Below are 11,614 nucleotides of genomic sequence, written 5' to 3'. Positions count from 1 at the left end.
AAAGCCCGGTCTCTGATGTCGCTCAGACGTCCGACTATGGTATTTCTTTTTAAGCCATGTCTGTGATGTCGCTCAGACGTCCGACTGTGGTATTTCTTTTAAAGCCCGGTCTGTGATGTCGCTCAGACGTTCGACTGTGGTATTTCTTTTAAAGCCCTGTCTGTGATGTCGCCCAGACGTCCGACTGTGGCATTCTTTTAAAGCCCTTTATGTGATGTCGCTTAGACGTCCGACTGCGGCATGCATTTCATTTATTTACCTTTCGAGGCGTCGCTCCAAACACCCGATTGGTTTTCAGTTATTTATTTTATTTATCAAGTCCCGCAATATTATCATTGTGATATGAGCATCATCCTTTGTTCATGACGCATTCATGCATTCATTGATTATATCTTTTATCTGAACTGTCTTGCGAGTACTTTCAAGTACTCACCTGGCTTGTTGATTTGGCCAGATGTTGATGAAGGCGATCTCATGGATGAAGAGTTTGATAGCGAGTCCGACGCCTAGAGGAGTCCCAGTCAGTCCCGTGCGATCCTGTCTTGGTCATTGTATTATCCGCTTCCGCCACTCCAAATAAATTCATCGAGCCTCACCTCGACGCTTGATGTGCTGCCAGTAGATGTCAAGTTATCCACCACCACTTTTCCTCGAGCTAGTAGCATACCACCACACCCTCTGTCATAACCGCCCTTATGTAAGATATTGGCGGGTCTGTAATAAATTGTTGAGCGGCCTCAGCTCAACCCTGTAATATATTTGATACTACTGGTTCTCTGTTTATCAAGCTTTTGTCTACCAGAAAGGATGACTTTTCCTATACTGGGATTAAAAGATCGGTTTTATCAATAATCATTTTATTGAAAAGCCGGTCGTGACAATCAACTCTTGTAATACTCATATCATCAAGATCAATCAAGCAGGAAGTAGGGTATTACCTCCACAGAGAGGGCCCGAACCTGGGTAAACAATGTGTCCCCCGTCTCCTGTTACCATTAGCCTTAGATGCACAGTCCGGGACCCCCTACCCAAGATCCACCGGTTTGATACCGACATTGGTGCTTTCATTGAGAGTTCCACTGTGTCGTCACAATAAGGCTTGATGGCTCCTTGAATCATCCGCAATGATGCGATCCAGGGTGAGATCTTCCTTCTCGGAGAGATCTCCGTATTCGGCGGCTTTGCACTGCAGGCCAACTCGCTTGGCCATCTGGAGCAGATCGATAGCTATGCCCCTGGCCATCAGGTCAGCTTTGGAAGCCTGAACTATACTGCTGACATCCGCAGAGACTTGATCTTCGACGGATTCGAGCCCATGTCAGGTGCATCGTATAGTCACGATGAGCATGACTTAGATCTCCCATCGGACGATGTTCAGGAGAACGCACCTACAGCTGCCCTGGCCTTAGATCCGGAGCAGATCGTGTCGTTCAAGGACAGGTGGATAGACCCCTCCACGGAGGCCGCACACTCATCGGCGGTAGAGTCGAACACAGACTTCGCCTCCAACGAGGCCCGCGTCATCGGACCCTCGGACTCGTCTCCGGCAATAGGCTCCATACCGCGCACATTTGTTCCTGTCGAACCTGATCGGGCACCGATCATGGAGTTCACCTCCATGGATATCTGCCAGCACTCGCCCTTGGGAGACGTGCTAAATTCATTGAAATCCCTCTCCCTGTCAGGAGACTCTTGGCCGAACTATGTCCGGCTTGAGTGGGAAGGGGACGACGAAGAAATTCGTTACCCACCCACCACCCACTTGATAGCGATGACTTAACCGACGTGCTTGCTTTCGACTCCAAAGACATTGACGGTATGGACGACGATGCCGGAGAAGAACAGGAACCACCGCCCACAGGGTGCTGGACAACCACTTCATCATATGATATATATATGGTGGACACACCCAAAGAAAGCAATGGTGATGAGGCAATGAAGGACAACCCCCTGGAGAAGCAATCTAATCGCCGGCATCAGCGACACCGCTCTAAGCCCCGCCATAGCAAAAATAGTGATACCCGCACAAGAGACAATAGCACTCCGTATGATGCCGAAGACGAAAACAATCCCGCCCAGCCAGACTTTGAGCAGGCCGAATGGGAGGATGGGCAAGTTAGCCCTGATGAACAGGCAATGGATGGAGACTTGGAGGATCATAATTACATGCCCCTCTCTGAAGACGACGTGAGCTTCGGCGATGACGAATTTATCGTTCCAGAGGATCCCGTCGAGCAGGAGCGCTTCAAGCGCCGGCTTATAGCCACTGCAAAAAGCCTAAACAAAAAGCAGTAGCAGCTTCAAGCTGATCAAGATTTGCTAACTAATAGATGGACCAAGGTCCTGGCAGCCGAGGAATACAGACTCAAGCGCCCAACCAAAAGCTACCCAAAGCGCAGGTTTTTACCTCAATTCAAAGAGGAGGCATTAGAGCCTACACTACGAGTGCAGGATGCGGCCGACCGGCCGCCTCGTGGCTGAGATAAAGCGGCGCATCAGCCCGAACACGAGCCCGCACCCCATTGCGAAACAAATAAAAACACGAAGGTCGGGGGCTACAGGCATGACCTGCGAGACAAATTAGAAAACAAAGCAGGACAGTCAAGATCGATCTACGGATCACGGGGGTGCGCCCCAACGCGTGACAATGACCACCGTGCCGGATACACTAAATACAAACCCGGCTAGGCCGAGCACTACAGACCAGACCCAGATGAACTGTGTCGAGATGTAGCCCGGCATAGAGGCGCCGCACACCCCCTATGCTTCACTGACAAAGTAATGGAGCATGAGTTCCCAGAGGGGTTTAAACCCGTGAATATCGAATCATATGATGGGACAACAGTCCCCACGGTATGGATTGAAGATTTCCTTCCCCACATTCACATGGCCCACGGTGATGATCTTCATACCATCAAGTACCTCCCACTAAAACTAAAGGGGCCGGCTCGGCATTGGCTGAATAGTTTGCCGGCAAACTCTATTGGAAGTTGGGAGAACCAGGAAGACGCATTCCTGGATAACTTCCAGGGCACTTATGTGCGGCCACTGGATGCTGATGATTTAAGTCATATAACCCAACAGCCCAGAGAGTCAGCCAAGAAATTTTGGACTCGGTTCCTAACTAAAAAGAATCAAATTGTCGATTGTCCGGACGCCGAAGCCATAGCGGCCATTAAGCATAATATTCGCGTCGAGTGGCTCGCCCGACACCTTGGCCAAGAGAAGCCGAAGTCCATGGCAGCCCTCACGACACTTATGACCCGATTTTGTGCAGGCGAGGACAGCTGGTTGGCTCGTAGCAACAACACATCAAGAAACCCTAGCACTTCAGACGACCAGAGATAACAATGGCAAGCCCGGACGCTACAGACACTAGCGTCGCAATAATGGCGATAGCACCGAAGACATGACAGTCAATGATGGATTCAGTGGCTCTAAGTCCGGTTAGCGGAAAAAGGCATTCAAAAGAAACAATTCGGGCCCGTCCAGTTTGGACCACATACTCGATCGCTCATGTCAAATTCATGGCACCCCCGATAAACCAGCCAACCACACCAATAGAGAATGCTGGGTGTTCAAACAGGCCGGCAAGTTGAATGCCGAGAACAAGGAAAAGGGGCTGCATAGCGACGACGACGAAGAGCCTCGGCCACCGAACACAGGAGGACAGAAGAAATTCCCTCCCCAAGTGAAAACGGTAAATATGATATATGCCACCCATATTCCCAAGCAGGAGCAGAAGCATGCACTAAGGGACGTCTACGCGATGGAGCCAGTCGCCCCAAAGTTCAACACATGGTCCTCTTGCCCGATCACCTTCGATCGTAGGGACCATCCGACCAGTATCATTGACGGATTCCACCTCACACGATTCCTTATGGAGAGTGGCAGCAGCCTGAACCTGCTCTATCAGGATACAGTGCACAAAATGGGCATCGATCCCTCAAGGATCAAACCCACCAAAACCACCTTTAAGGGTGTCATACCAGGTGTAGAGGCCAGTTGCACGGGCTCAATCACACTGGAAGTAGTCTTCGGATCTCCGGACAACTTCTAAAGCAAGGAGTTAATCTTCGATATCGTCCCTTTCCGTAGTGGCTATCACACACTGCTCGTACGAACCGCATTTGCCAGATTCAATGCGGTACCGCATTATGCATACCTCAAGCTCAAGATGTCAGGTCCTCGCGGGGTTATAACAGTAAATGGAAACATAGAGCGCTCCCTCCGTACAGAGGAGCACAATGCGGCCCTCGTAGCAGAAGTACAGAGCAGCCTTCTTAGGTAGACCTCCAATTCGGCAATAAAGCCCCCGGACACCGCTAAGCGAGTCTGGAGTACTCTACAACAGGCTCGGCCGGCATGTCCTAAGCTCGCCTAGCAATTCGGCCTCCGTCCTAGTCCTAGTCAAGTGGTGAAATTTGTGCTGCGCGTACATAATTACGCACTAAAAATACCATGGGCATAGGTGGAGGCACAACTACAACGCGGCCCACAATTCGGATCAACCGCCCTAGGACCCATATACCTTCACACTTTTCTTTCTTTTAGGTCCCTATTTTCTGGAGGCTCCTCCGGTAACCTGACTATCGGGCCCATCACGGGACGGAAACACCAAGGAGGCAAGGAGCTTTTATGTATAAAGGAATCCCCAGGTGGGCTCTGATAATGATCGTTATACCTGTTTTACATACCCACACACAGCTCGCTCTTGGTCAGGACATGTCAAATAGTCCTATTTTGCTTATCGCATTGTATACATACGCCTTGACGTATCATTCAAATAACAATGGAAAATAATGTACATCGTCAGCTTATTAATACATTTCTTTCTCTTTTTTCCAAACTATTTATTTATTACAAATCACATCTGTAGATTTTGGTACGTTCAGTTTGCCAGGGGCTTCAGTGTACCCCATAACATGGCAAGAAAGTCCAACACTTTCGATAGTGCGGCACCTCGAACTTATAGCACTATATGCATCAACTCCAAATCATGTCTTGGGTCAATAGTTGGGTTTGTCCGGCTCCCATGTTTTGCTGCCTTACGTTCCTCTATATTGGTAAGGTGGCACAAGGAGAACTACTGTGATTGTGTCCCGGTTCTTCCGGACGAGCACCTCAGTAGAGAAAGCCGAAAACTGACTGTCATGATACGGCGAGAGCTGGTCGCTATTCAAGAGGTCTCAAATCCTTAAAGATTTTTTCCGCTTCGGGCGAGGAATCGTCCTTCTCCGATTTAGGCGTGTATAGCACCCCAAGTTCGGCCTTCCGAATACCAGGGGCTACGCCAAAATTTAAAATTATAGACTTCTATGGCTAAGTGAGAGTGATAAAGCTGTATAGTCCGATTGTCTTGTTCATTGCAGTAAACACCTCCTTAAAGGACCCAAAATTTGGATAAAGAGTGTTTAGATTTACCCCGAACACCCCGGTACTAGTTACATGGGGGCAGAAGCCGACGACTGGCCAACTCTCAAATTTTATAAACGGCCACACAGAAGGTAAAATTTTAAATTAACAAGCATCATATGGCGCAAATGAACTTGTTTTCATATTACAGGATCAAATGAGTACATTCATTCAAATATTACATCCTTAGCACATTCCTCCACCACAAGGAGGGCGCCCTTCAGGACACCATCGTAATACTTTTCGGGGTGGCGGTGCTCCTTACCCTTCGGCGGCCCCTCCGTCACCAGCTTCTCGGCATCCATTTTCGCCCAGTGCACTTTCGCACGGGCGAAGGCCCTACACGCACCTTCAATACAGACTGACCGCTTTATGATTTCAAGCTTCGGGCAGGCATTCACAAGCCGCTTCACTAGGCGAAAGTAGCTACTGGGCAGGGGCTCGGCAGGCCACATCCGGACTATGAGGTCCTTCATGGCCAGTTCGGGCGCCTTGTGCAGTTTGACCAGTTGCTTCAGCTGGTCGCTCAAGGGCATGGGCTGTTCGGCCCCAATATAATAGGACCAGAACAACTTCTCCGTCGAGCTCCCTTCTTCATCTCGGTAGAACTCTGCGGCATCAGATATGTTGTGCGGCAGATCTGCAAATGCTCTTGGAGAGCTCCAAATTCAGGTAAGAAAAAAAGAAAGCCTCCTTCACATGCTTGCTTTGCATATTGAATGCCTTACCCGCCGCAATCTTCTTGGCCGCTTGAACCTCATGGAGGGCCTTTTGGGCTTCGACCTTGGCATCCTGTGTGCTCTGGAGGGCCTTCGCAAGCTCGGACTCTTGCGTCTTAGAGTCACGCTCCAAGGACGCATATTTTTTGACGAAATCCTGGAGCTCTTGATGGACCTCGCCAACCCGGGCCTCTTGCTTCTCGCGCTCGGTGCGCTCCTTGGCCGCTTTGTCTTTGTCCTTAGTCAGCGCCTTCTTAAGGGCCGCCACTTCGGTCGGGGCCCCTATTAAAGTTCATGACGTTTCTATGAGCTTAAACCATTTTTTCTTTATCAATATACAGATGGGGTATTATGTACCTTTGTTCTCCTCGAGCTGCCTCTTCACGAGGCTGAGCTCTCCTTCGGTCTTCTCCAGGTCCTGCTTCAGTCCGGAGACCTCCGCAGTATGAGCGACAGCGGCCAGCATTAACGCCTTCTTATTCACATGGACATTTTCTGTTAGACTCCTGCGGATGTTATTTGATCCTCTGTTCGGCCTTTCTTTTCGAACGCCAAACAAAGCATCAGGGGCTACTGTCTATACTGTGATATTTTCTTATAATTTTATTACTTACCTCAAAACCTGTTAGGAGGCTGGCGCAGGCATCGGTCAATCCGCTTTTAGCGGACCATACCTTCTCGATCACCGCACCCATGATGGTGCGGTGCTCTTCGTCAATGGAAGCGCCGCGAAGCGCTTCTAGCAAGTTGTCCGATGCCTCTGGATGGATAGAGGTCATCGGTACAGGTGGCTCGCCCCCCTTAGAAATAGGCTGCCTGCCTGAATCCGGAACCACTGGGGGTTCTGGAGCAGTATCCGGCTGGGGGCCAGTCTGGCTGCGGCCCCCGTTATCAGAATCCATGGGGGTCTTCTCTCCCATGTTCCCGGCGTCTGGGATTTCGCCTTGGGGCGTCTCCAGAACAGTATCCCCCTGGTCTGGTATCCTCTGAAAAAACACCTCGGTGTCGTCCACAGGCTGGGGGAAGTGGCCGTCGGGAGTGACTCGTTGTTCATCTCCGACAGGCCCAAAGACCCATCTGAAAGCAAAACATACCGGAAGTATGTTTGGCATGATAAGAAGCAATAAAGCAAAACATACCGGAAGTATTATAGTGTCCGGATACTTACGACTTTGCCAGGGGCTTGTCCTTGGGTAACCACTCCTCGTCGTTGTAGGCGACTGTGGTGGAGTGGTCCGGAGGGAGGGTCTTTCCCTTCTTGGACCCTTCGGCATCCCCAGATGGGGCGGCCTTCCTTTTCTTCCCCCCCCCCCCCGGGTGGGGAAATTTCCTCTTCCTCCTCCTCGTTTGCGTTGGAGGAGCACTCCTCGGTTTCTTTGGATGATGAGTCTGATACAACCTTGCATCGGAGACCTTTCCTGGTCCCCGTGGCCTTCTTCTTGGCCTTCTTCTCCGGCACCTCATAGGGTGCTGGGAACAACATCTCAGTTAAGAGAGGCGATGCTTGATCTTCGGGTAGTGGAGCCGGACAGTCAATTTGCTCCGCTATCTCTACCCAATCCTATTAAATTGGCATGGAGGCTTAGATTCCTCCCGTGAATGTACTGGGGAAAAGCACATCTTGCAAAATATAAACGCTTACTGGATTGGCGGGGCGCTTTGTGATGAGTCCGCGATCTTCGGCTATGGGCGGTGGTACTCGGTGGCCTTGAACAACACCTTCCAGACGTCTTCGTGCATCGTGTCAAAGAGTTGTCCTAGCATCTGGTGTTCAGCCGGGTCAAACTCCCATATATGTTAAGCCCGTCTCTGACACGAAAGGATCCGGCGGATGAGCATGACCTGGACCACGTTGACAAGCTTGATTTTCTTGCCTATCATGTCTTTGATGCAGGTCTGAAGTCCGGTCAGCTCCACCGATGAGCCCCAGGCTAAGCCCTTCTTTTCCAAGGAGGTGAGCCGCATGGGGACGTCGCATCGAAATTCAGGGGCCGCTGCCCAGTTGGTGTCGCGCGGCTCAGTGATGTAGAACCACCCTGATTGCCACCCCTTCACGGTCTCCACATAGGATCCTTCACGCCAGGTGACATTGGGCATCTTCCCCACCATGGCGCCTCCGCACTCCTCTTGCTGGCCAACCACCACCTTCGGCTTCATGTTGAAGGTCTTCAGCCATAGGCCGAAGTGGGGCGTAATGCGGAGGAAGGCCTCGCACATGACGATAAACGCCGAGATGTTGAGGATGAAATTGGGGGCCAGATCATGGAAGTCCAGCTCGTAGTAGAACATGATCCCGCGGACAAATGGGTGGAGGGGGAATCCCAGTCAGCGGACAAAGTGGGAGAGAAACACTACCCTCTCTTGAGGCTCCGGGGTAGGGATAATCTGCCCTTCGGTAGGGAGCCGGTGCACGATGTCCGCGGCCAGGTATCCAGCTTCCCGAAGCTTCGTGATGTCCTCCTCCTTAACGGAGGAGGCCATCCACTTGCCTCCCGCTCCGGACATGCATGGAATGACTTTGCGGAGAAGGAGAAAGCTTGGGCGCTAGAGCTCGAGGGAGGGGGAATGGATTAGCAGAGGAAGAATAAGGCATGGGTGGAGAAAGGTGAATCCTTATTTCTTTATAAAGGCGGTAGGAACCATGCGCCTCTCCACTTGCCCCGCAAACTCACTTATTCCCCAAGCGTCGTGTTGATGGCGAGGTTGGGTTACCCACACCCACATTGATGAGAATCCCGTGATAAGGGGACACGATCTCTGCTTCGGCAAGACGTGCCAAGGAAACCGCCTCGCAATATGTGCATCAGCTGGTTGATAAAACCGTTCGAATAATGACCGGGCCACAGCGTGATGTCCCGCTATGAAAAGTTGTCAGCAGATTAGATTTGAGGAATATTATGCTCTCTATGGTGGCGTGTGAAATTTGTTTTGCAGAGCCAGACACGATCCTTGTGTTCAAAATCTTTTGTGGAGTATTCGGAGAAGGAACCCGCCTTGCAATGCCGAAGACAATCTGCGCGCCGGACTCATCGTCATTGAATCCTGGTTCAGGGGCTACTAAGGGATTCCTGGATTAGGGGTTCCTCGGATGGCCGGACTATATACTTTGGCCGGACTGTTGGACTATGAAGATACAAGATTGAAGACTTCGTCCTGTGTCCGGGTGGGACTCTCCTTTGCATGGAAGGCAAGCTTGGCATTTCGGATATGTAGATTTCCTTCTCTATAACCGACTCTGTGTAACCCTAGCCCCCTCTGGTGTCTATATAAACCGGAGGGTTTAGTCCATAGAACAACAAGCATACCATAGGCTAGCTTCTAGGGTTTAGCCTCTACGATCTTGTGGTAGATCAACTCTTGTAATACTCATATCATCAAGATCAATCAAGCAGGAAGTAGGGTATTACCTCCATAGAGAGGGCCCGAACCTGGGTAAACATTGAGTCCCCCGCCTCCTGTTACCATTAGCCTTAGACGCACAGTTCACGACCCCCTACCCGAGATCCGTCGGCTTTGACACCGACACCAACAACGGAACTCTCAATGGAAGCACCAATGTCGGTATTAAAACTGGCGGATCTTGGGTAGGGGGTTCCGAGCTGTGGATCTAGGATTGATGGGGAAGAAGGGACAATGAAAATGGTATTTACCCAAGTTCGGGCCCTCTTGAAGAGGTAAAACCCTACGTCATGCTTGATTGTATTTGATGTATGGTATGGTTACAGAGTAGATCAACCTCGAGATCATTCGAGCTAAACGCTAAAGTAACAAGTTGATGAATGTAGCTCTCTTTCTAAATCCCTAAACCCTCTGGTTTATATAGACACCAGCAGGGTTAGGGTTACATTCGATCGGTTACAATGAAGGAAAGATCATGTAGATCCTGACTTGGAGGGCACACCACAACTCTGAAGATCTCCTGTTCGGTCATGGGTCCACACCCTAGCTTGGCCCCACGGTGGCCCATCAGTCCGGCCAATATGTAATAGGTCGGCAGCCTGGGGACCACTTAATCTAGGACTCCCTCAACCACAACCACTTGACTCAGTTGGGAATTGATCTTCCAGCTGTGACAAGGCTTTGTGATGAACTATAATATGCAAGGGATGGAGAAAACAATTCACGAGCTCTTCGCAATGCTTCAGGCCACGGACGTAGAAACCAAGAAGGACTAGTTTCAAGAAAAGGGGTAAGGGAAAGAAAGGGAACTTCAAGAAGAATGGCAAGCAAGTTGCTACTCCCCTGAAGAAGCCCAAAGTTGGACCCAAGCCTGAAACTGAGTGCTTCTACTGCAAAGGAAATGGTCACTGGAAGCAAAACTGCCCCAAATACTTGGCATATAAGAAGGATGGCAAAGTGAACAAAGGTATATTTGATATACACCTTATTTATGTTTTCCTTACTAATGCTCGTAGTAGCGCGTGGGTACACTACAAAAAAAAAGACACATCTGTGACATTTTGGGCCGAACGAATTTTTTTCTGTCATACATATGACACTTCTATGACGATAAAAGTGACAGAACCCGGTATCATCATAGATGTGGTGGGCTCCTACTTCTATGACAAAAAATCATGACAGAAAATGGGCTTTTCTTCCTAGGCGGGCCGGAGACGCAGCTGCATGACATTCTTTGGGCCGTCCATGATGGAAAAAACCGTGGTAGAAGCGAGGGGTAGGAAAATTTCGGGGAGTTGCCGGTTATAGTGGGAGGTCAGGGGCCGAGCGATGCGCGTTTCTCTCGTACACGTACGCGCGTGTGTGCGAGGCGTTGGCTCTAACTGAACCCGAGCGAGGCGTTGGGCTCTAACTGAACCCGAGCGATTGCACTGCAGGCTACGCGTTACTGAACCCGAGCGATTGATCGATGGTTGTTAACTGAACCCGATGGAGCTATTCCTTCGCTACTGCTGCTAACTGAGGCAGATCGATTGGATGAACAGTGAGCGTTGCGGGGGGGGGGGGTTGGATAAACAGTGAGCGGTGGCGTTGCCTCTAGATGAACATGACCCCGTGGTGTGGAGGGTTGGATGAACAGTAGATGATGGAGGGGTGGTTGAACAGGACCCCATCGTGTGGAGGTCTGGATGAACAGTAGATGGTGGAGGGCTGGATGAACAGTAGACGGTGGAGGGGTGGTTGAACAGTAGCCAGTGGAGTAGCGCGCGGTGGAGGCTGGATGAACAGGAGCTCGTGGAGGCTGGAGGAGGTCGACGGTAGCCCGTGGAGGCTGGAGGAGGTCGACGGTGGAGATGAATAGTATCCCGTGGAGTCCCGTTTTGCGGTACGCCACACCCCTCCCGATGAACAGGACCCCTGTTTCGACCGTAGGAGGTCCGTTTCCTCCGTTTTGCGGTACGCCACACCCCTCCCGATCAATAGGACACCCGTTTCGACCGTAGGAGGTCTGTTTCCTCCATTTTGCGGTACGCCAGGCCCCTCCCGATCAACAGGACCCCCGTTTCGACCGTAGGAGGTCC

This window comes from Triticum aestivum, chromosome 2B, assembly GCF_018294505.1.
Source record: "Triticum aestivum cultivar Chinese Spring chromosome 2B, IWGSC CS RefSeq v2.1, whole genome shotgun sequence".
Lineage (NCBI taxonomy): Eukaryota > Viridiplantae > Streptophyta > Magnoliopsida > Poales > Poaceae > Triticum > Triticum aestivum.
Note: the sequence above shows the minus strand (reverse complement) of the source record.